Genomic DNA, 26873 nt, shown 5'->3' with positions numbered 1-26873 from the left:
CCTGGGGGGTATACATGAACACACTGTATAATTTTTTTTTTTACGGGCATCATAACACCCTTTAAAAAAATTAGGTGGGTGTTGCATCACGGACCACGGTCACCCTGGTGATATGGTGGTGGTGGATGAGGAGAAGGAGGAGGACAAGAGCAAATAGCCAAAATCAGGAAGCGTATACCCATGTGTGGGCTGTGAAAAGGTGCATGGGAATACACCTCCCAAGAAAAGACACTGGATTGGAGTTTATGGTACTCTGCTATCATTCGGTGGTGTTGAGAAGTCTGGCTCAATCCAGCCCTTGTTCATTTTTATATGAGTCAGCCTGTCAGCATTTTCAGTTGACAGGTGGATGCGCTTATCAGTTATAATTCCACCAGCGGCACTAAAAACCCGCTCTGATAAAACGCTGGCTGCAGGGCAGGCCAGGACCTCCAAGGCACAGAGAGCCAGTTTATTCCACGTATCCAGCTTGGATACCCAATAATTATAAGGCACAGCGGAATCACGGAGGACGTTGGTACGGTCGGCAAGGTACTCCCTCAGCATCTTCCCAAACTTTGCACTCCTTGTGAGAGTACCCCGTGCCTCAGGGCCTGTGCGATGGGAGGGTCTGAGAAAACTCTCCCAGAACTTTGACAGTGTTCCCCTGGCTCTGCTGGATTGAAGTTGTGTCTCTCTCGCCTGTACTCCTTGGTTGTCCAACGAAGTGTTCCCTCTGCCGCCAGCGTTTTCAGATGGGAATTTTTTTAATAGTTCCGCAACAAGGGCCTTCCGGTACTGCCCCATTTTTGTAGACCTGTCCGCTTCAGGAATAAGAGATATAAAGTTCTCCTTGTAGCGTGGGTCTAGAAGTGTCACCAACCAGTAATGACTGTCACCCAAAATTTTGAGAACGCGAGGGTCATGGGAAAGGCAGCATAACATAAACTCACCATGCGTGCCAGACTACTAACAGGCAAGACTTCCGTATCCTCACCAAGAGGATAACTGACCATGCTCTCCTCCTCCTCCTCCTCTCTGTCCTCTGGTCATCCATGCTGAACAGACGGTATGACAGCTGTGCAGGTAGTACCGTCTATAGTGCATGAAACTAGCTCCTGTCCTTCCTCCTCCTCCTCCTCCTGTTCCTCATTGTGACCCAATCCACGTTGGGATGAGATGAGGCTTGGCTGTGTGTAATCACCCTGTATGGTTTCTTGCTCCATCTCATCATGCTACGCCTGCAATGCATCCTCTTTGATTGTGAGCAGAGAGAGTTTCAGAAGACAGAGAAGCGGGATGGTGACGCTAATTATGGCGTCATTGCCGCTCACCATCTTGGTGGAGTCCTCAAAGTTTTGGAGGATGGTACATACAGTATGTCTGACATCCATGTCCACTCCTGAGGTCTTATGTGTGGAGTCTGAACTGAATACTGACGGTCTTGTTGATGCTGGTACTCAACAACTGCCCTCTTCTGCTCACAAATCCTTCCCAACATCTGCAGTGTAGAGTTCCAACTCGTGGGGACATCACACACCAGTCTGTGAGCTGGAAGCTTCAAACGCTGCTGAAACACTGCAAGGGGGGGTGGAAGCTGTAGGTGACTTTCTAAAATGGGCACATAGGCGGCGTACTTTAACAAGCAGATCCGGCAGCTCCGGGTAGGATTTGAGAAACTGCTGAACCACGAGGTTAAGCACATGGGCCAGGCATGGTACGTGTGTGAGCTCGCCCTGCCTCAGAGCCGCCACCAGGTTCCGGCCATTGTCACACACGACCATGAAATGGCAGTATTTTCTGACAACGTATATGTGATCCGTTTGATGGAGAAAACACAGTTTTAAATAGCTGCATTTCTAGCGCTGTAATATGGAAAAGACCTGGCTGTATTCTGCAGTGCAAACAAGCAAATGGCGCAGAAAAACGGTGTTCTCTGGATTGCTTTTGAAGCAAATAATGAGGATTAAGATCCAAAGAAAAGTATTCCTGGCCCCTGAGACCTCGGCCTTTGTATAGAAATATCTAACAGCAGCAGCAGAAGGCAGAAATGGAATGGAGCCTCTTGTGCTATATGCATTGTGACGCGCCCCCTGGGCCAGTGCTGTTTGGGGATTACCCGGAGCCGGATCAGATGGGGGTTGTAGTCTCCGAGTGGCGGCGACCCGGTCCGTGCCCAGGGTGTCAAACTCAGTGTGTGGCAGTATTTACAGATGTTATTAGTTGTTCTTAGTGTCGACTACGCCACCCGTTGATTTGCGGTCAAAAGGCCGCCGCTGCAGCAGGGTCCGCTGAGGCTGGTGGTATATGTGCAGCTGTGGTAGTATAACCCCCAACGGGAGGGGTATAGCCTCAGGGGGTCAGGTGTAGAGGATGGTGGTAGTGGTGGTGCAGTGTGGATGGTAAGAAGACTCAGAGTCGGGCTGTGCAGTTCAGGGTTTTTACTTACTGCTGTTCTGTTGGTCACTCTGGCCTTGAGTGACCGCCCGAGCCGTGCTGCGTCCACCAGGTCCTGGACTCGGCCAACCCCCAAGCAATTCTGGAGCGTGGTCCTGAGCTCCCTTTCTGACTGTCCTCTCTACTGGCCGTTCCCACCAGGGGTCCACTTATGTCCGGCTCCCTCGGGTCTCCTGTTGGGTGAACCTTCTTTGGCTTCCCTGACCCTATGCTCGGTGTGCCTTCTTAGTGGACTTGGTGAGGGGCTGCTCCACATGTAATGTCGCAGCCTCCGGTTCTTAGTTGAGGGTAGTTTCTCTCCTCCACTAATTTGGGATCCGGTTCCCTTGCGTGCCAACCCTTCACCCTTCTGGTTGTATACTGGGTTCTTGGGGTTCCTTCTTCTCCCCCTCTGGGTCCTTCTCTTCTCCTCTCTCTCTTCTCTCTGCAGGCGCTCCTGGACCTCTCTCAGGACTGACTGACCCTCTACAGAAGACTGACCCTGATCTAAGATGGTGCCCACCTTATATACTCCCTCTATGTGTGAGCTCAGGTGACCAGCACCCAATGAGCTACTAGCCTTACCCAGACTGCTCCCCCTATCTGCCCCTACACTACTGGGATGTTCCACCCCCCTCCCACTCCAGCCAGGGACAGACACTGTCGTACCTGCACATATACTGGTGGGAGTACCGTCGGTCTGTCCCCCGGAAATGAGATGTATATAGTGTATGCAGCTATCTGAGCTCAGTCCCACACTCCATCCTTACCCGGGAGTGGAATACCACACCTCTGGCTTGAGGTGTAATACCCCTGTAGCAGCCGAGTCCTCAGGGTGCTACAATTGCAGTCTGCTATACACCCTGCCTGCCTATATACACTGCCTGCCTGATATCTCTGCAGATGGATTAGTTAGTCCTCAATAGGACTGTTTGTTATGATGGATATGTGTAATGTATGGTTTTTCTCCCTACACTATCTAATATATATGCAAATCTCTCTCTGACACAGCAGCAGCACCTCTCCCTACACTGTCTGATTCCGGAGTGACTGTGACGAGCATGGCGGTGCCAGGTCTGATATACACCTGATGACGCTATGCGGCCAGCCATTCACTGTAATGCCACAACCAAAATGGCTACGGCATTACAGTGAGTGGCAGGCAATCCCTGCATGTTGATTGGTACTCTAAAGAGCGCCAAACATGCAGGGAGGGGACCCGAGCTCCCGCCGAGCAACACCGGAAATACTCGGCGAGCGCCGAGCATCTCGAGTAGTGAGATGCTCGGGCGAGCACCGAGTAGTAGCGAGCATGCTCGCTCATCACTAGAAATTATCTTTGAATGAGAGAAATTATGACGTGGGTAATAGGGAACTTTTGGTGATTAAATTGGCGTTCGAAGAATGGCGACATTGGTTGGAGGGGCCTATCCATCCTATTACTGTTATCACAGATCGTAAGAACCTATCATATCTTCAATCAGCTAAACGTCTCAACCCTAGGCAAGCCAGATGATCCCTGTTTTTTACTAGGTTCAATTTTGTTGTCACTTTCCGTCCAGGGTTCAAAAATGTCAAGGCTGATGCTTTGTCCCGGAGCTTGCTTGGTGTTGGTGACCATGAGAACCCTGCCCCTATTTTTCAGAAGGGGTAGTCATTTCGGCATTGTACCCTGAACTGGAAGGTGAGATATTGGAGGCTCAGGGGGACGCCTCTGCCTCCTACCCTCCAGGAAGGTTATTTGTACCATCTAATCTGCGCCGCAAAGTAATTAGGAAACATCACAACTCTGTGCTTGCTGGTCATCTAGGTGGTAAAGCAACTGCGGACCTTCTTTCTCATTGTGTTTTGGTGGTCAGAGTTACAAAGGGATGTGATTGAACACGTGTCTGCTTGTAGTATTTGCGTGCATTTTAAATTACTAAAGTATCGCATACCCGTCCATCTGGTACTCTTCTTCCGCTTCGTATTCATACCAGGCCATGGACACACTTGTACATTGATGTTATTACTTGACTACCGGTATCTGAAGTCAATACTGTGGTTTTGGTGGTTGTAGATAGGTTCAGTAAGATGGTTCACTTTGTTGCATTACCGACACTTCCGAATGCCAAGACTCTTGCTCAGGTGTTTATAAGTGAGATCGTGAAGCTTCACAGGGTTTCCTCTGATGTGGTGTCAGAATGGGGAACCCAGTTTGTTTCCAAGTTCTGGAAGGCATTCTGTTCTCGACTGGGGGTGCAGCTGTCCTTTTCCTCTGCCTTCCATTCTCAGTCGAATGGGCAGACCGAGCGCATTAACCAGAATCTGTGTAACGGGTCTGGGAGGCGGAACCTCTGAGCAACTATACAAGGGGGCGGTCCTTGTAAGGAAGCGGGTGGCTCCCAGGGAAGACGGGCAGGTAGTCACGGCAAGTGACAGGGACAGTCTCTGGGTAAAAGGGCAGGCAGTCACGGCAAGTGACAGGGACAGTCACTGGGTAGAAGGGCAGGTAGTCACAGCAAGTGACAGGGACAGTCTCTGGGTAGACTAAGAGACAGGTAGCAGGTGGACGCTCCCAGGTGAGCGGGCAAGAGTCTCTGGACGGGCAGGTGGTCACAGCAAGTGACGGCAGAGCCTCCAGGTAGGCTAGCAGGCAGGTAGCAGGTGAGCGCTCCCAGGTGAGCGGGCAAGAGTCTCTGGACTGGCAGGTGGTCACAGCAAGTGACGGCAGAGCCTCCAGGTAGGCTAGCAGGCAGGTAGCAGGTGAGCGCTCCCAGGTGAGCGGGCAAGAGTCTCTGGACTGGCAGGTGTTCACGGCAAGTGACGGCAGAGCCTCCAGGTAGGCTAGCAGGCAGGTAGCAGGTGAGCGCTCCCAGGTGAGCGGGCAAGAGTCTCTGGACTGGCAGGTGGTCACGGCAAGTGACGGCAGAGCCTCCAGGTAGGCTAGCAGGCAGGTAGCAGGTGAGCGCTCCCAGGTGAGCGGGCAAGAGTCTCTGGACTGGCAGGTGGTCACGGCAAGTGACGGCAGAGCCTCCAGGTAGGCTAGCAGGCAGGTAGCAGGTGAGCGCTCCCAGGTGAGCGGGCAGGCTGGTCCATAGACAGACTGACAGGTGTCGGAAGGCAGACCGTCGGACCGCAGGCTTGCAAGCAGGTAAGCGGATATCAGGCAGGTATCAAGCAGGAATCTGGCAGGTGACTGGCAGGTTACAGGCAGGAATCTGGCAGGTGACTGGCAGGTAACTGGTAACGGGACCTGAGGGCTGAAGCAGAGTGAAGGCTTTGCAACAACATTGCTCGGGCACCTCCATTTTGGAGGAGGTGCCTTATATATGGTGAAGTCCCACGGCCATTGGCCGGGGACTCCTTAGGACGGCGCGCGCCCTAAACACCGTGGCCGGGAAGCAGCGCGCGCTGCCAGCAGGGCGGGAGGAAGATGCCGGGCATGGAGCGGAGAGGTGAGGGGAACAGCGTCCCTGCCTAGCAGGAGGCAGGGACTCCGACGCTACAGTACCCCCCCCTTTAGGCCCCCCCTTTTTTAGGCCAGAGAGAAATTTATCAAGGATGAGAGGGGCATGGATGTTCTCCCGAGGCTCCCACGTTCTCTCCTCAGGACCAAACCCCTTCCAATCTACCAGAAAAAAGGTTTTTCCTCTTACCCTTTTGGTGGCCAGAATGTTCTCTACCTCAAACTCGTTTTCAGCGGAAACCGGAGCAGGAGGCGTACCTGTAGACTTGGAAAAAGAGTTAAGTACCACGGGTTTGAGGAAAGATACATGGAAGGAGTTAGGAATCCGTAGGTTGGCCGGGAGTTTCAATTTATAGGCCACCGGATTGATCTGTTTGATAGCTTCCAGTGGGCCGATGAACCAAGGCCCTAACTTGTAGGAAGGAACCTTGAGCCGGACATACTTGGACGAGAGCCAGACTTTATCTTCAGGACGGAATTGTGGAGGATCCAGGCGTTTTTTGTCAGTGTGTTTTTTCATCCGCTCGGACGACTGAAGGAGTGCGGATCGGGTACTCTCCCAAATGGAGGAGAATTCGCTAACGAGAGATTCCGCAGCCGGATTGTCCACCGAGGTGGAGACGGGAAACGGGATCCGAGGATGCTGACCGAAGACTACAAAAAATGGGGATTTGGAGGAAGATTCGCTCTCGTGATTATTGTAAGAGAACTCGGCCCATGGTAGGAGATCCACCCAGTCCGAATGGTGGGCATTAACGAAGTGCCGGAGGTAACCGGTCAGGTTCTGATTGATCCGCTCCACTTGACCATTGGACTGTGGATGGTAAGCGGAGGATAAGTCCAGAGTGACGTCAAGCAACTTACATGTGGCTCTCCAGAAGCGTGAGGTGAACTGAACCCCACGATCTGACACGATGTGGAGGGGCAGGCCATGGAGATGGAAGATGTGGCGGATAAAGTCTTTAGCCAGTTCGGGTGCAGACGGGAGACCCGGCAGGGGAATGAAGTGCGCCATCTTGGAAAAGCGATCAGCGACCACCCGTACAACCGGCAGAGACAGGGAGATCTGTTATAAAGTCCATAGCTATATGCTGCCACGGGGAAGCAGGTACTGGAAGAGGAAGGAGGCGACCGGCTGGCAGGTGTCTCGGAACTCTGTTGCGGGCACAAGACACACAGGCAGAAACAAAGTCTATTACATCCTTGTGCAGGGTAGGCCACCAGTAATGCCGGGTAATGAGCTGGAGGGTCTTTTTCTGACCGGCGTGGCCAGCTAGCTTAGACGAGTGACCCCAGTGTAGGACCCTCCTCCGATCAGGTACAGTTACGAACGTCTTACCGGGAGGGAGACGATTTAGATTCACGGGGGCCACTTGCATTACTCTGGCGGGATCAATGATGTGCTTAGGTTCATCCTCTAGATCAGATACCAGGAAGGATCGGGACAAGGCGTCAGCTTTGATGGTTTTGTCTGCCGGGCGAAAATGAAGAACAAAATCAAAGCGGGCAAAAAACAAGTACCACCGGGCTTGGCGCGGGTTAAGTCTCTGGGCACTCTGGAGGTAAGCCAAGTTCTTGTGGTCCGTGTAAATTATTACCGGGTGAAGAGCCCCCTCGAGCAGGTAACGCCACTCCTCCAATGCCAGCTTAATGGCCAATAACTCTCGGTCTCCTATAGAATAGTTGCGCTCGGAAGAGGAGAAGAGTTTGGAGAAGAAGCCGCAAGTTACCATTCTCCCGGAAGACGATTTTTGGGTAAGTACCGCTCCGGCTCCAGAGGAGGAGGCGTCAACTTCCAGGAAGAATTGCTTGTTGCCGTCCGGGCGATGCAGCACCGGGGCGGAAGAGAAAGCCTGTTTTAAGGAAAGAAAGGCTTCCTCTGCTTCGGGCGGCCATTCTCTAGGATTAGTGCCCTTACGGGTGAGCGCAGAGATAGGGGCAGTGCGGAATGAAGAGGCGGTAGTAGTTGGCGAAGCCCAGGAACCGCTGAATAGCCTTCAACCCCTCTGGTCGAGGCCACTTCTCGATGGCAGACAGTTTCTCAGGATCCATTCGTAGGCCGGTCTGAGAAATTATGTAGCCCAAAAACGGAAGCGAGGTCTGCTCAAAGAGGCACTTCTCATATTTAGCGTAGAGGTGGTTCTGCCTGAGCCTGAGCAGAACCTGACGAACATCCCTCCGGTGTGTGGGGAGATCCGGAGAGAAGACCAAGATGTCGTCCAGGTACACCACTACGCAGGAGTAGAGAAGGTCCCGGAAGATGTCATTGACCAACTCTTGAAAGACGGCGGGAGCGTTACAGAGACCGAAGGGCATTACCAGGTATTCATAGTGGCCGTCCCGGGTGTTGAATGCCGTCTTCCATTCATCCCCCTGACGGATACGGACCAGGTTATACGCCCCACGGAGGTCCAGCTTGGTGAAGATTCTAGCCCCCCTCAGACGGTCAAATAATTCCGGAATGAGCGGAAGGGGGTATTTATTCTTCACCGTGATCTGGTTAAGGCCTCTATAGTCTATACAGGGACGGAGTGAGCCGTCCTTCTTTTTGACGAAGAAGAAGCCTGCTCCCGCCGGGGAAGTAGATTTCCGGATGAATCCCCGGGCCAGATTCTCCTCAATATATTCTGACATGGATCGGGTCTCAGCAGCGGACAAAGGGTAAATGCGCCCACGGGGAGGAGTAGCGCCGGGCATCAGGTCGATTGGGCAGTCGTATGGTCTATGAGGGGGTAATGTCTCTGCCTCCTTTTTATTAAAGACGTCCGCATACGACCAATAAGGAGCCGGAAGACCAGGTAGATTGGCTGGAGTAGGAGAAGGACGGACAGGATGGACGGGAACTAAACAAGTCTTATGGCAGTCCTGTCCCCAGCGAAGGACTTCTCCGGTCTGCCAATCAAGCACGGGTGCATGTCTCTGAAGCCAAGGTAGGCCTAGTAAGAGGGCGTGAGAGAGTCCAGGCAGAACATGAAAGAAGATGCTCTCAGAGTGCAGCATTCCCACCTGCAGGGTTATGGATTCGGTGATGAGTTAGATGGGATGTGGTAAGAGGCCCCCATCCACGGCAGCGACAGATAAGGGTACAGCTAGAGGTTTGGTGGGAATGCGGTATTTCTCTACCAGAGACTGAGAAATGAGATTTCCGGCAGCTCCAGAGTCAAGTTGGGCTAGTTCAAAATAACGGTTCTCCCCGCAGATGATAGAGACCGACAGCAACAGAGATGGAGAGGGTTTACTCTTGTCTAGGACGACCTCTCTGAGCGATCCTAGACAAAGGCGTTTCCAGACCTCTCCGGGCAGGAACGGATCCGGTGCTCCTTACTGCCACAGTAGAAGCAGCTCCCCTCGGCACGGCGTAACTCTTGACGGGTTTTGACCATCTTGGTCTGGCCGACCTGCATAGGCTCGGGTGAGTGCGCCTGGGGAGTAGCGGGAGAAGTGACAGGTTTCTGAAAGGTAGGGGCTAGATGTGGAAACCTCCTCTCACGGGTGACCTCTTTGGCGCGTTCCTGGAACCGGATGTCAATCCGGGTGGCAAGAGTTATTAAGTCGTCGAGAGTGGTAGGTATGTCCCGACCGGCGAGTTCATCTTTAATACGGCCGGACAGACCCTCCCAAAAGACAGACACCAGGGCGTCGTTATCCCAGGCCAGCTCCGAAGCAAGGGTACGGAACCGTATGGCATATTGGCCCACGGTGAGATTTCCTTGATGGAGGCGTAGCTGAGATGATGCGGATGAGGTCTTCCGTCCGGGTTCGTCGAAGACTTTCCGGAAAGCCGTGAGAAAGGCTGGCAGGTTGGACACCAGGGGGTCTCCTCTCTCCCATAGAGGATTTAGCCAAGCCAGTGCCTCCCCCGTTAGATGGGACATGATGAAGGCTACTTTGGCCCGGTCCGAGATAAACTGGTGGGACAGGAGTTCAAAGTGCAGGGTGCACTGGTTTATGAAGCCCCGAGCTTGAGCGGGGTCGCCTCCGAAGCGAGGAGGTGCAGAAAGCCGGGGTCCGGGGCAGGATGCCATGGTATTGGTGGGCAGCGGCGCTGCCGGGCTGCGAGTCATGACACTAGCGGTGGTTGCTGGTGGAGCAGTCAGAGTGTCCAGGCGAGAGTTGACATTCCGCAGATGACTCAGGATGGATTCCTGTTGGGACCTCTGACGGGACAGTTCATGACATAGGTCCGAGAGCGAGGGAGCTTGGGTGCCACCGGGTTCCATGGCCCGAGCAAACTGTAACGGGTCTGGGAGGCGGAACCTCTGAGCAACTCTACAAGGGGGCGGTCCTTGTAAGGAAGCGGGTGGCTCCCAGGGAAGACAGGCAGGTAGTCACGGCAAGTGACAGGGACAGTTTCTGGGTATAAGGGCAGGCAGTCACGGCAAGTGACAGGGACAGTCACTGGGTAGAAGGGCAGGTAGTCACAGCAAGTGACAGGGACAGTCTTTGGGTAGACTAACAGACAGGTAGCAGGTGGACGCTCCCAGGTGAGCGGGCAAGAGTCTCTGGACGGGCAGGTGGTCACAGCAAGTGACGGCAGAGCCTCCAGGTAGGCTAGCAGGCAGGTAGCAGATGAGCGCTCCCAGGTGAGCGGGCAAGAGTCTCTGGACTGGCAGGTGGTCACGGCAAGTGACGGCAGAGCCTCCAGGTAGGCTAGCAGGCAGGTAGCAGGTGAGCGCTCCCAGGTGAGCGGGCAAGAGTCTCTGGACTGGCAGGTGGTCACGGCAAGTGACGGCAGAGCCTCCAGGTAGGCTAGCAGGCAGGTAGCAGGTGAGCGCTCCCAGGTGAGCGGGCAAGAGTCTCTGGACTGGCAGGTGGTCACGGCAAGTGACGGCAGAGCCTCCAGGTAGGCTAGCAGGCAGGTAGCAGGTGAGCGCTCCCAGGTGAGCGGGCAAGAGTCTCTGGACTGGCAGGTGGTCACGGCAAGTGACGGCAGAGCCTCCAGGTAGGCTAGCAGGCAGGTAGCAGGTGAGCGCTCCCAGGTGAGCGGGCAAGAGTCTCTGGACTGGCAGGTGGTCACGGCAAGTGACGGCAGAGCCTCCAGGTAGGCTAGCAGGCAGGTAGCAGGTGAGCGCTCCCAGGTGAGCGGGCAGGCTGGTCCATAGACAGACTGACAGGTGTCGGAAGGCAGACCGTCGGACCGCAGGCTTGCAAGCAGGTAAGCGGATATCAGGCAGGTATCAAGCAGGAATCTGGCAGGTGACTGGCAGGTTACAGACAGGAATCTGGCAGGTGACTGGCAGGTAACTGGTAACGGGACCTGAGGGCTGAAGCAGAGTGAAGGCTTTGCAACAACATTGCTCGGGCACCTCCATTTTGGAGGAGGTGCCTTATATATGGTGAAGTCCTCCGGCCATTGGCCGGGGACTCCTTAGGACGGCGCGCGCCCTAAGCACCGTGGCCGGGAAGCAGCGCGCGCTGCCAGCAGGGCGGGAGGAAGACGCCGGGCGCGGAGCGGAGAGGTGAGGGGAACAGCGTCCCTGCCTAGCAGGAGGCAGGGACGCCGACGCTACAATCTGGAGGTTAACCTCAGTTGTTTTGTCTCCGAAAGCCAGGAGAATTGGGCATCCTACTTACTGTTAGCAGAATTTGCTATTAATAATCATCGCCAAGAATCTGACAGCAGGTCACCATTCTTTGGTGCATACGGTTTCCATTCACAGTTTGGTAATTTTAGTGGGGGAGGGTCTTCGGGAGTTCCTGAGGAGGAATGTTTTGCTTCGTCGCTCTCCTCGGTGTGGTGGGGGATTCTGAGAAATTTGAAGATCATGGGAGACAGGTATAAACGTATGGCTGACAGGAAACGCTTGCCAGGACCGTACCTGAGTGGGAATGACTTTGTATGGTTGTCTACCAGGAATATCAAGTTGAAGGCTTCTTCCTGGAAGCTGGGATCTAGATTTATTGGTCCCTATAAAATAATCACCGTCATTAACCCAGCAGCGTTTCGTCTTGAGCTACCTCAGGCCCTTAAGATCCACAATGTCTTTCACAGGTTTCTGCTCAAGAAATATGTAGACCCTCTTGAGTCCTCTCCCCTAAAGCCACCCACAATCATGGTTGATGGTAATTTGGAGTTTCAGATTTCAATGATTGTAGATTCTCATCTTCAGCGTCGTTCCCTACAATACTTGGTGCACTGGAAGGGTTATAGTTATAGAGGAGAGGATGTGGGTTTCAGCATCAGAGGTGAATGCCCCTAGGTTGGTTCATGCATTCCACACCTCTTATCCTGAGAAACCTGGTCCTGAGGCAACTCGTAGAAGGGGGGTACTGTCATGGGTGTGTCAGATGCAACAGACAGTCACTCTGCATCTGGCTGCAGAAGGTCACTGCACTTGGCATTACAGACGATTTCTTAATCCTTCTTCCTTTTGGACCCAGCAGCGACCTCCCTCTTGCTGCTGACTGACATACCCTTGCCTGGGAGTTAAAAGCACTCAGTTTGCTCTAGGGAATCAGTGGTGATACTTCTTTCTGCCTTTGCGCAGTTTTCGAGCACTAACAGTCGGCTAGCTTCTTCTCTTGTGCCCTTGGAGGACAGTTGGCGTATCTCCTCTGGTGTCTGCTCAAGCTAAGTTTATTCTATTTGTTTGTCTACCTTGTTGTCTTTAGTTTGTAGTGGGGCCTAACTAGTGCTCACCCCTCCTCCTCCCTTTCTAGGGCCAAGTTCTAAGGACTTCCAGGGCTTAGGGTCCTGCTCGGTGATAGGTGTGGAACCTATATAGGGACGGTAGGGTATGCAGGGTGATATTAGATCTGCCTAGAGGTCTCCACTCCGCCTTTCCCTAGTGTTTCTAGTTCCTCCCCCTCTTCCCTTCATTCTGCACTTAATCTTTCCCAAACCTTATGTGACAATAATGTGCCACCCACACATAATCCTTCACACAGAATAATGGGCCCCACATAGTCCTCCATGCAGAATAATGGGCCCCACATAATCCTCCATGCAGAATAATGGGCCCCACATAGTCCTCCATACATTATATTGGGTCCCACATAGTCCTCCTTGCAGAATAATGGACCCCACATGGTGCTCCATACAGAATAATGGGCCCCACATAGTCCTCCATACAGTATAATGGGTCACACATAGTCGTCCATACAGTATAATGGGCTCACATAGTCCTCGGTACAGAATAATGGGCCCCACAAAGTGCTTCATACAGTATAATGGGCCCCACATAGTACTCCATACAGTATAATGGGCCCCACATAGTCCTCCATAGAGTATAATGGGCCCCATATAGTCCTCCATACAGTATAATGGGCCCAACATAGTCCTCCATACAGTATAATGGGCCCCACATAGTGCTCCATACAGTATAATGGGCCCTACATAGTCTTCCATACAGTATAATGGGCCCACATCATCCTCCATACAGTACAATGGCCCCACATAGTCCTCCATACAGTATAATGGGCCCCACATAGTCCTCCATACAGTATAATGGGTCCAATATAGTCCTCCATACAGTATAATGGGCCCCACATAGTCCTCCATACAGAATACTGGGCCCCACATAGTCCTCCATATAATATAATGGGCCAACATAGTCCTCCATGCAGAATAATGGGCCCCACAAAGTCCTCCATGCAGAATAATGGGCCCCACATAGTCCTCCAAAAGTATAATGCCCCACATAGTCCTCCATACAGTATAATGGGCCTCACATAGTCCTCCATACAGTATAATGGACCCCACATAGTCCTCCATACAGCATAATAGGCCCCACATAGTGCTCCATACAGAATAATGGGCCCCACATAGTCCTTCATACAGTATAATGGCCCACATAGTCCTCCATACAGTATAATGAGCCTCACATAGTCCTCCATACAGTATAATGGGCCCCACATAGTCCTCCATACAGTATAATGGGCCCCACATAGTCCTCCATACAGTATAATGGGCCCCACATAGTCCTCCATACAGTAAAATGGGCCCAACATAGTCCTCCATGCAGTATAATGGGCCCCACATAGTCCTCCATACAGTATAATGGGCCACACATAGTGCTCCATACAGTATAATGGGCCCTACATAGTCTTCCATACAGTATAATGGGCCCACATCATCCTCCATACAGTACAATGGCCCCACATAGTCCTCCATACAGTATAATGGGCCCCACATAGTCCTCCATACAGTATAATGGGTCCAATATAGTCCTCCATACAGTATAATGGGCCCCACATAGTCCTCCATACAGAATACTGGGCCCCACATAGTCCTCAATACAATATAATGGGCCAACATAGTCCTCCATGCAGAATAATGGGCCCCACATAGTCCTCCATGCAGAATAATGGGCCCCACATAGTCCTCCAAAAGTATAATGCCCCACATAGTCCTCCATACAGTATAATGGGCCTCACATAGTCCTCCATACAGTATAATGGACCCCACATAGTTCTCCATACAGCATAATAGGCCCCACATAGTGCTCCATACAGAATAATGGGCCCCACATAGTCCTTCATACAGTATAATGGCCCACATAGTCCTCCATACAGTATAATGAGCCTCACATAGTCCTCCATACAGTATAATGGACCCCACATAGTCCTCCATACAGTATAATGGGCCCCACATAGTCCTCCATACAGTATAATGGGCCCCACATAGTCCTCCATACAGTAAAATGGGCCCAACATAGTCCTCCATACAGTATAATGGGCCCCACATAGTCCTCCATACAGTATAATGGACCCCACATTGTGCTCCATACAGTATAATGGGCCCCACATAGTCCTCCATACAGTATAAAGGGGCCACATCATCCTCCATACAGTACAATGGCCCCACATAGTCCTCCATACAGTATAATGAGCCTCACATAGTCCTCCATACAGTATAATGGGCCCCACATAGTCCTCCATACAGTATAATGGGCCCCACAATGTCCTCCATACAGTATAATGGGCCCCACATAGTCCTCCATTCGGTATAAAGGGCCCAACATAGTCCTCCATACAGTATAATGGGCCCCACATAGTCCTCCATACAGAATAATGGGCCCACATCATCCTCCATACAGTACAATGGCCCCACATAGTCCTCCATGCAGTATAATGGGCCCCACATTGTCCTCCATACAGTATAATGGGCCCAATATAGTCCTCCATACAGTATAATGGGCCCCACATAGTCCTCCATACAGTATAATGGGCCCCACATAGTCCTCTATACAGTAAAATGGGCCCAACATAGTCCTCCATACAGTATAATGGGCCCCACATAGTCCTCCATACAGTATAATGGGCCCCACATAGTGCTCCATACAGTATAATGGGCCCCACATAGTCCTCCATACAGTATAATGGGCCCACATCATGCTCCATACAGTACAATGGCCCCACATAGTCCTCCATGCAGTATAATGAGCCTCACATAGTCCTCCAAAAGTATAATGCCCCACATAGTCCTCCATACAGTATAATGGGCCTCACATAGTCCTCCATACAGTATAATGGACCCCACATAGTCCTCCATACAGCATAATGGGCCCCACATAGTGCCCCATACAGAATAATGGGCCCCACATAGTCCTTCATACAGTATAATGGCCCCACACAGTCCTCTATACAGTATAATGGGCCCCACATAGTGCTCCATACAGTATAATGGGCCCCACATAGTCCTCCATACAGTATAAAGGGCCCCACATAGTGCTTCATACAGTATAATGGGCCACACATAGTCCTCCATACAGTATAATGGGCCCCACATAGTGCTCCATACAGTATAATGGGCCCCACATAGTCTTCTATGCAGAATAGTGGCCCCACATAGTCCTCCATACAGAATAATGGGCCCCACATAGTCCTCCATACAGTATAATGGGCCCGACATAGTCCTCCATACAGAATAATGGGCCCCACATAGTCCTCCATTAAGAATAATGTGACCACATAGTCCTCCATACAGTATAATGGGCCCCACATAGTGCTTCATACAGTATAATGGGCCTCACATAGTCCTCCATACAGTATAATGGGCCCCACATAGTCCTCCATACAGAATAAAGGGCCCCACATAGTCCTCTAAAAGTATAATGGCCCCACATAGTCGTCCATACAGTATAATGGGCCTCACATAGTCCTCCATACAGTATAATGGGCCCCACATAGTGCTTCATACAGTATAATGGGCCCTACTGAGTCTTCCATAAAATATAATGGGCTCCACATAGTCCTCCATACAGTATAATGGGCCCCACATAGTCCTCCATACAGTATAATGGGCCCCACATAGTCCTCCATACAGTATAATGGGCCCCACATAGTGCTTCATACAGTATAATGGGCCTCACATATACTTTCATACAGTATAATGGGCCCCACATAGCCCTCCATACAGTAAAATGGGCCCCACATAGTCCTCCATACAGTATAATGGGCCCCACATAGTCCTCCATACAGTATAATGGGCCCCACATAGTCCTCCATACAGTATAATGCCCCTCATAGTGCTCCATACAGTATAATGGTCCCACATAGTCCTCCATACAGTATAATGGGCCCCACATAGTCCTCCATACAGAATAATGGCCCCACAGTCCTCCATACAGACTAATGTCCCTATACAGTCCTCCATACTGTAAAATGGGCCCCACATAGTCCTCCATACAGTATAATGAGCCCCACATAGTCCTCCATACAGAATAATGGGCCACACATAGTCCTCCATACAGTATAATGGGCCCCACATAGTCCTCCTTACAGTATAATGGGCCCCACATAGTGCTTCATGCAGTATAATGGGCCTCACATAGTCCTCAATACAGTATAATGGGCCCCACATAGTCCTCCATACAGAATAATGGCCCCACAGTCCTCCATACAGACTAATGTCCCTATACAGTCCTCCATACAGTAAAATGGGCCCCACATAGTCCTCCATACAGTAAAATGGGCACCACATAGTCCTCCATACAGTATAATGGGCCCCACATAGTCCTCCATACAGTATAATGGGCCCCACATAGTCCTCCATACAGTATAATGCCCCACATAGTGCTCCATACAGTATTATGGTCCCACATAGTCCTCCATACAGTATAATGGGCCCCACATAGTCCTCCATACAGAATAATGGCCCCACAGTCCTCCATACAGACTAATGTCCCCATACAGTCCTCCATACAGTAAAATGGGCCCCACATAGTCCTCAATACAGAATAATGCGTCCCACAAAGTCCTCCATACAGTATAAGGGGCCCCACATAGTCCTCCATACAGTATAATGCTCCACATAGTGCTCCTTATAGTATGATGCCTCACATAGTGCTCCATACAGTATAATGGTCCCACATAGTCCTCCATACAGTATAATGGTCCCCACATAATCCTCCATACAGTATAATGCCCCACATAGTGCTCCATACAGTATAATGGTCCCACATAGTCCTCCATACAGTACAATGGGCCCCACATAGTCCTCCATACAGTATAATGGCTCCACATAGTCCTTCATACAGTATAATGGCTCCACATAGTCCTCCATACAGTTTAATGGGCCCCACATAGTCCTCCATACAGAATAATGGGTCCCACATAGTCTTCCATACAATATAATAGGAGGTTGGTGCCGGCGTCACAGGCCAAATATTATCACCCTGAGGGCCAGATTTGGCCAGCAGGCCAGAGTTTGACAAGTATGCTTTAAGGCCTCATTCACATGTCAGTTTCTATTGTCAACAGACTTGTCTTAGCCTATGAATCTTTTCACATATTCATTTTTTGGGGGGGTAGATCATTGGTGAAACTTATTCCATTCAAGTGTATGGGTTTGTGAGTGAAAAAAACAAAAAACAAAGCAAAAAAAAAACTCCATAAAGCACGTGTATGCTATCTGTGTTGGATCAATGTGATGTCTGGATTTTATTGACTGGTCGCTCGGAGAAGCTTTGGAAACTTCCATCCATTTCTTTCGCATGCAAAAAAAATGGATGACACTCGGACTTTAAAAACATGGACAAAAAACAGATGAAAAACTGATCCAACATGTACAACTGATATTTCTGCACCACCTAAAGCGATGATCTGGTGTACAGTAATGTGTTTCTCAAGGTCACTAGCTAGCACAGAGGTCACCACTGCACATCAGGTTGTCAGAGTCGGATAGTTGTTGTGGCCAGATGTTTTCTGGGAGTCAAAGGATAAATTAATTGCAAAACAGACATTTTTAGAGCCTTTTTTTCCAATTACTAGCATTTTTTTCTGTTCTTGCTTTTTATTTTTTCAAAATTGCAACACATTCTATGAATACTGCGCTTTAAACCCCTGTGAGGCTTTTTTTCTCCCATACTCCAGTATCTTTTTTATTTATTTGCTAAAAAATGCACATCTTAATGTGTAATGCATTTTTGGTGACTTTTTTATTGCTTTTTTGACTTTAGAAGTGATAAAACACTACTAAAAAAAATAACTAAAAAGATATAAATTAAAACAATATGGGAAATTTATCAAGCTAATGCACCAGTCACTGCTGACTTCATGCTGATTGACTGCTGACTCCCCGCAGTAAGGTAGCAGGGAGCTGGCTGTCAATCAGCATGACATTGGCAGTTGTGCCCCCTAAAAAGAGCAGAGCAAAAGAGAAAAAGCTGCTTTATTGACCCCTTTAAATTGCACACAAAAGGGCATAAATTACAAGCCCCAAACAAAAGAGTTATATATTGTCTCCATGGAATCAAATACTTTATTGCGATATATAAAATATAGAGGCATAAAGTATAGCAGATTCCTATACAGCATATTTAGAGCACTATAGACACAGTAAAATCAAATGATTAGGTTTATTGCATTCGGTAAAATGTCCCAAATAAAATAGCGATGAAATGTCCCTCTTCTTTCTCTGTTTGCCCCTGGTTGGGGGTTGTGTTTAAAAACTGTATAGAGGCTCAATGGTGAAATCATAAAGGGGGGGTCAAGATTACTGCATGGGGTCAAAAAAGGGGACAATATTACTATGTGAAGGCACAGACTAGGCACTACCACTGTGTGAAGGCGAAGAGGTAATGCTATTACTGTGTGGGGTCACAAAGCGGGAAGGTATTATTGTGTAGAGTCATAAAGGGATCAATATTACTGTGGAAAGGCACAGAGGTGACACTATTACTATGAGGAAGTACAGAGGTGGCACTATTACTATGAGGAGGTACAGAGGTGGCACTATTACTATGAGGAGGTACAGAGGTGGCACTATTACTATGTAGAGGCGCAATGGTGGCACAATTACTATGAGGAGGCACAGAGGTGAAACTATTACTATGTGGAGGCACAGAGGGGGCACTATTACTATGAGGAGGCACAGAGGTGAAACTATTACTATGTGGAGGCACAGAGGTGACACTATTACTATGTGGAGGCACAGAGGTGGCACTATTACTATGTGGAGGCATAGAGGGGCCACTATTACTACGTGGAGGCACAGAGGTGGTGCTATTACTATGTGGAGGCACAGAGGGGGCACTATTACTATGTGGAGGCACAGAGGGGGCACTATTACTATGTGGAGGCACATAGGTGGCACTATTACTATGTGGAGGCACAGAGGTGGCACTATTACTATGTGGAGGCACAGTGGTGTCACTATTACTATGTGGAGGCACAGAGGTGGCACTATTGCCATGTGGAGGCACAGAGGGGGCACTATTACTATGTGGAGGCACAGAGGAGGCACTATTACTATGTGGAGGCACAGAGGTGTCACTATTACTATGTGGAGGCACATAGGTGGCACTATTGCCATGTGGAAGCACATAGGTGGTGCTATTACTATGTGGAGGCACAGAGGTGGCATTATTACTATGTGGAGCCACAGAGGTGAAACTATTACTATGTGGAGGCACAGAGGTGGCACTATTACTATGTGGAGGTGTGGCACCCCAGGGGTCTGGTTGCCACAGTGGTAGAAATGCCATGTCTGAGAGCGAGCATGGGTTTTCCTAGCCAGAAGCACTACTGCATGCAACGCCTCCTGCCCCAGTCCAGGGAGGGGAGGAACCTGCCCTTTATAAACTGGATCTGGGGCGGGGTTAGTTAGTTAGTTCCAGAGGAAGAGACAGAGGAGCAGCAAGGAGCTCTGTAGGAGTCAGGAGCAGAGAGCCAGGGATTGGAGCTGATAGAGCTCATCCTGGCAGAAGACGCAGAGAACCGGACACCGGAGACCGAGGCTGTGAGGATATCCACATCCAGCAGCAGAAACCACCTGGCAGGAGATTTCAGGTCCTCTGGCCATAGAAAGCCCGGAGGCTCAGTCACATGCAAGGGACCGGCACCGTCATCGAGGAGCGGAAGGTACCAAAGGCCCCAAGTCACCAGCCATACGGGTGAGCACCACAGGGTACACTCAGGGACGTGGGCTACTACACAACTACAGCAAGGTAGCCAGGAAGAGTGCAGTCAGACGGGAAGGCCTGCACCTCCACCTGGCCAGGGGGACTCTTTGTTATGTTCTGCTACCAGAGCTAAGGAAAGAGAGGAGATCTGTCCCTACGATAGAACTCAGCTTAATCCCTACGATGTAACAGGGGACCTGATCCTGCGATCAGACCTGCTAAAGTCCTAAGCTAGTCTGTACGGAGACCTATAGATGTGGGGAAGGAATCCCTACAAGTACTAAGGACTGGGAGGAATATGGGACACCTCCTAACAGAAATAGTAGCAGACAGACGAACAAACAAAATATATAGAACTTAGAGGTCAGAAGACCAAGCAAACTAACAGAGCAAGACACAGAGCACAGGCTAGCTAGAAAGTAGATATACAATGAAGTCCAGCAAAGCCAGAAGGGCGGAGCAGGATTAAATAGGCCAAAAAGGTCATGTGACCAGCAAAGGAAAAAAAAAACCTAAGAACAAGGTTCTGACAGTACCCCCCCTTCTAAAGGATCCTCCGGATCCCCTAGGACCAGGCTTATCAGGAAATCTCCTGTGAAACGCTCTGATAAGTCTGGACGCGGAAACATCATCTGACCTCACCCAAGAGTTATCCTCGGGACCGAAACCTTTCCAGGCCACAAGATACTGCAAACTACCTCTATACCATCTAGAGTTAAGGATGCGAGAAATTTCATATTCCCCGTCCTCCACCACCGGAGGAACAGAGGCAGAGGCATCACAATCCGATACAACAGCTTTTTTCAACAGAGAGACATGAAATACCGGATTAATTCTCCAGGAAGTAGGAACCTCCAACCTAACAGCAGATTGGTTGACAACCTGAAGCACCTTAAAGGGCCCTACAAACTTGGGACCCAATTTCTTTGAAGGAATCCTCAACCGCAGATTCCTAGAGGACAATCAAACCATGTCACCAACAGTGAACAAAACCTCCTGTTGTTTCCTATCAAAGTAGTCTTTAGATTTTCTGTTGGCCTCCTGAAGATTACCACGCACATCCGTCCAAACTCTCTCCAAATCACCGGAAAAATTCTCCTCCTCAGGCACGGCAGATCCCAACTTGGAGAACGACCCAAACGACGGATGTCTCCCAGAACAACAAAAAAAAGGCGAACAACCAGCAGAAGAAGATGTATGATTGTTCAGAGCAAATTCAGCAAGTGGCAGAAACTCAGACCACCCCTCTTGATTGTCTGCCACAAAACAACGCAAGAACTGCTCAACATCCTGGTTTTTCCTTTCTGTCTGGCCATTAGATTCAGGATGATATCCGGACGAGAACGACAAATGAACTCCCAACCTATCACAAAAGGCACGCCAAAAACGAGCCACGAACTGAGGACCCCTATCAGAAACAATGTCAGTAGGAACGCCATGAAGTCTGACAATTTCCTTGACAAAGGCCTTAGCGAGAGTTTTAGCGCAGGGCAGTTTGACAAAAGGAACCAAGTGACACATCTTGCTAAAACGGTCCACGACCACCCAGATGACAGTAAAACCCTCAGAGGGGGGAAGGTCAGTTATAAAGTCCATAGCCAAATGTGTCCAAGGAGCACTGGGAACCTCCAGAGGACAAAGCAACCCCGCAGCAGGAGTATGTGAGGACTTAGATCTAGCACATATAGTACATTGACGCACCCACTTAATGACTTCCTTCTGCCATCCAGGCCACCAAAAACTGCGACCCACCAGTCTCTTGGTCTCAGAGATTCCGGGATGACCTGCCAACCGAGATTCGTGACACTCAACAAACAAATCTCTCCTAAAGGTCCCAGGCACAAACAACCTCCCATGAGGAGTGTTAGAAGGGGCATTCTCCTGTGCTTTAAGAATCTCATTTTCCAAAACGGAGTCCAAAGCAGCTATCACAACACCTTCTTGTAAAATGTTCTCCTCTTTCTCAGCACCGACTATGGGAGAAAAACTGCGAGACAAGGCATCCGCCTTAACATTCTTAGTACCAGGGATGTAAGTAACGGAGAAATTAAACCGCGAGAAAAACAGTGCCCACCTAGCCTGACGGGCATTCAGGCGCTTGGCAGCATCAAGATATATCAGATTTTTATGATCCGTAAGAACCTGAACGGGAAATTCCGCACCTTCCAAGAAGTGGCGCCAGTGTTCAAATGCGAGTTTAATAGCCAATAATTCCCGATTACCAATATCGTAATTCAGTTCAGTCTCCGAAAATTTTTTTGAAAAAAAGGCACAGGGATGTAATCCATCCCCGTTATCCTGAGACAATACTGCGCCAACCCCCACAGAGGAAGCATCAACCTCAACCAAAAACGGCCTAGTCACATCAGGCTGCATAAGGATGGGAGCAGAGGTGAACCTCTCCTTGAGATACACAAAAGCTTCAATGGCCTCAGAAGACCACTGAACCGCATCAGCACCTTTCCTGGTGAGATCAGTCAGAGGTTTGACAATACTAGAAAAATTTTTTATGAATTTTCTGTAGTAATTGGCGAAACCCAAAAACCTCTGTATCGATTTCAAACCAATAGGCCTAGGCCATTCCTGCACAGCCTGAACCTTAACCGGATCCATCTCAAAACCTTTGCTGGAGATAATGTAGCCCAAAAAACTAATTCTCTGTACAGCGAACTCACATTTCTCCAGCTTAGCAAAAAGCGAATTGTCCATTAATAACTGTAATACCTCACGCACGCTCCGCCAATGAGACTCCAGATCCGGCGAATAAATCAAAATGTCATCCAAATACACAACCACATTTTTGCCGATCAAAGGTCTAAGGATGTCATTAATCAGATTCTGAAAAAATGCAGGAGCATTAGTAAGACCAAAAGGCATAACCAGATTCTCAAAATGACCCACAGGAGTATTAAAAGCAGTCTTCCATTCATCACCCTCCTTCATGCGCAACAGATTGTATGCCCCCTTAAGGTCAATTTTAGAGAACCACTTGGCCCCCATTAACTGGTTAAACAGATCAGGAATCAATGGCAGTGGGTAAGGATTGCGTACAGTAATTTTGTTAATCTCACGAAAATCCAGACAAGGACGTAAACCGCCGTCCTTTTTTTTTACAAAAAAAAATCCAACCGCCACAGGAGACTTAGAGGGCCTAATGTGACCGGCGGCCAAACTTGTCTGTATGTATTCCTCCAAAGCCTTCCTCTCAGGAATAGTAAGGTTAAATAAACGACTTTTAGGAAGAGTCGCTCCAGGGACAAATTCAATAGAACAATCATAGTCTCTATGGGGAGGCAAAACCTGCGATTCCTTCTCAGAAAAAACTCTCCAAAAATCCTGAATAGGAACAGGCAATTCTCCCCTATCCAAAGCTGCAATACGCCCGTTACAACACTTGTCATAACATTTATGGCTCCAGGATTTAATTTCACTGGTAGACCAATCCAGTACAGGATTGTGAAATTTTAACCAGGGCAATCCCAATATTACTGGAGAAGGCAAGTTATTCAAAACTACCAAATCCAATTTCTCATGGTGAACACCATTAATAGTGAGAGGAAATTCACAGACCTTGAGAGTAATATTCTTCAAAGGGGAACCATCCACCGAAACCACAGCAATGGGGGATGATAAAGGTTCGGGTTTTAAACTGAGTCTTTCCACGAATCCCCCATCAATTACATTCAGAGTAGACCCTCAATCAACAAACACCCGATATTCCATTAATTTTTTCTGAGCAATCGTGGAAGCAGCTAAAAATATACCCTTGGAATTTAAACAGGCAATACGGGCGTGACTGACCATTTTTTTTTTCTTTCTTCATACGAAGCTCACAGCCTTTAATCAAATGACCAGATTTTCCGCAATAGAAACACAAGCCTTCAGAAAATCGACGGTCTTTTTCTTGAGAGCGAGGTGCCACCGATCCAATCTCCATCGGTTCACCACTGTTAGTACACACATTCTCATAACCAGAAACTGACATAGCAGAGGATTTGCTCTCATTAACCCTAGCACGCAGTCTCCTATCCACCGGTATAGCTAATTGCATAGCCTGTTGCAAATCTTCAGGTGTAGGATAAGCAATTAGCAGGTCTTTAACCCTTTCACTGAGCCCAGCAAGAAATAGACTTTTCAGAGCAGAATCGTTCCACCCTGTTTGAGTAGACCAACGACGGAAATGAGTACAATATTTTTCCACATTACCTGATCCCTGTTTTAAACGTCTCAACTCAGTCTCAGCTGATGCGACACGGTCAGGATCATCATATAATAGTCCCAAAGCAGAAAAAAAACTATCCACTGATCTGAAGCATGTATCACTAGGTTGCAAAGAAAAGGCCCACTCCTGAGGCTCTTTGCGCAAAAGTGACATTATGAACCCTACGCGCTGGGATTCATCCCCAGAGGACTTAGGTCTCAAACGAAAATACAATAAGCAAGCATTTTTGAATGAAAAAAATTCTCGGTGTTCACCAAAAAATAAATCCGGCAAACATACCTTAGGCTCCAAGAAATGTGCTCCAGGACAGTTACTCACGTGCTGACGGAGCTCGGCCACCTCCAGAGAGAGTCCCTGCAGGCGATGAACCAAATCCTGAACCGACACCATGATGGAACAGAAAAATCTTTCCTTAGAGAATTTGCTGGCTGGACTTACTGTTATGTTCTGCTACCAGAGCTAAGGAAAGAGAGGAGATCTGTCCCTACGATAGAACTCAGCTTAATCCCTACGATGTAACAGGGGACCTGATCCTGCGATCAGACCTGCTAAAGTCCTAAGCTAGTCTGTACGGAGACCTATAGATGTGGGGAAGGAATCCCTACAAGTACTAAGGACTGGGAGGAATATGGGACACCTCCTAACAGAAATAGTAGCAGACAGACGAACAAACAAAATATATAGAACATAGAGGTCAGAAGACCAAGCAAACTAACAGAGCAAGACACAGAGCACAGGCTAGCTAGAAAGTAGATATACAATGAAGTCCAGCAAAGCCAGAAGGGCGGAGCAGGATTAAATAGGCCAAAAAGGTCATGTGACCAGCAAAGGAAAAAAAAACCTAAGAACAAGGTTCTAACACTCTTGTTCGTTCACAGACTGACCAGGCCTCTAATGTTAGCCAGTTGTCCCGGCAGGGCCTTCTTCATTACCAACAGTAAAGACACTGAACTGCACTGCACGGACTCTGAGTCATTTCTGCTGCGCCCATGCACCACAACCCTCACCATCTACACACGCTGCCCTGAGGCTATACTCCTCCCGTGGGGAGTTATACTACCCTTTGCTGCGCACCCAACATCAGCCTTAGCGGTCTGCCCCGCAGCGAAGGTTCTCAGTGACCGCAATCCACAGGTGGCGTAGTCGGACATTTAAACATTAAAAACCAAATAAACAGATCCACCACTGGTTTGACCACCCTGAGCCACGGGACTGGGTCGCCGCCACGGAGACTACAAACCCCCAGCATTACACAGAGACCCGGCTCCGGGTATTCCCCCACACACGGCCCAGGGGGTGCGTCAGAGGCACAGAGGGGGCACTATTACTATGTGGAGGCACAGAGGTGGCGCTATTACTATGTGGAGGCACAGAGGTGGCACTATTACTATGTGGAGGCACAGAGGTGGCACTATTGCTATGTGGAGGCACATAGGTGGCACTATTGCCATGTGGAGGCACAGAGGGGGCACTATTACTATGTGGAGGCACGTAGGTGGTGCTATTACTACGCCGTGACCCAGCCGCAGGGGACGCTGCAACCATCCAGCAGCACGCCTGCCTCTGAGGGCGGTGAGAGTGGACCGGAGGCCGAGGATGACGCCACGGAGGAGGCCGCAGCAGCGGAGGCAGGTAACGGGGGCGTCCTTACCCCGAGTCCTGGGGCCGTAAACCTGCCCCTGCATCCTGTTGCGGAGCCCGAAGCCCCGGGAACCGTCACTGTCACCGCGCCTCCACCGCTACCAACCGGTCCCCAGGCCGCCGACACCGCCGGCGAGCCCCGCCCCGCGCCGTGCCCTCTGACCCTGGGCGCGATCGGAAGACGTCCACGGCAGGCCTGGTCGCAAGGCCTAGTGCCTCTGGGCGCCGCTATCCCGCCAGCGCCCCCTACCTCTACCATATCACCTCTGGGCGCGGACCTGTTCGCCCAACACACAAGTCCAGATGGACAGCTTTTCATCTGGCCCCCCGGATGGGTTAACCCCCGTCTCCGGGGAGGCCCGTACGCGGAGGCTGGAGCCCCGTCTGAGCCCCTCATACCTGCTCCGGAGCCCATGGGAGTTTCCCAGCCCCCGATGGAGGACGCCCAGTACGAGTGGGACCCGACCGGAGAAGATCTGATGGGGTTTACCCAGGAAACGCGGGCAGGCGCAGCCCGCTGACGGGAGTCTAGCCGCCAGCAGTTGGCGCTGTTCGAAAGAGAGCAACGGGAGCGGCGCGTAAGGCAGGAGCAGTTGCAAGCTCAAAGAGCGGAGCAGAAGATGAGAACCCGGCGAGACCCCCAAGCTACCCGCGGTCCCCGAGCCACCGGGACTGTTGTAAAATTCCAAATGGAGCACGGCTGGGGTTTCATCAGGGACCCGAACACAATAAGCGATGTGTTCGTAACCCGGAGGGATGTCGAGAGCCACCTGCCGGAAGGTCATCGCGGGCGGGATCTGTA

This window comes from Phyllobates terribilis, unplaced genomic scaffold (genome assembly GCF_046119375.1).
Source record: "Phyllobates terribilis strain yellow unplaced genomic scaffold, ASM4611937v1 Scaffold_12__6_contigs__length_324123572, whole genome shotgun sequence".
NCBI lineage: Eukaryota > Metazoa > Chordata > Amphibia > Anura > Dendrobatidae > Phyllobates > Phyllobates terribilis.
Note: the sequence above shows the minus strand (reverse complement) of the source record.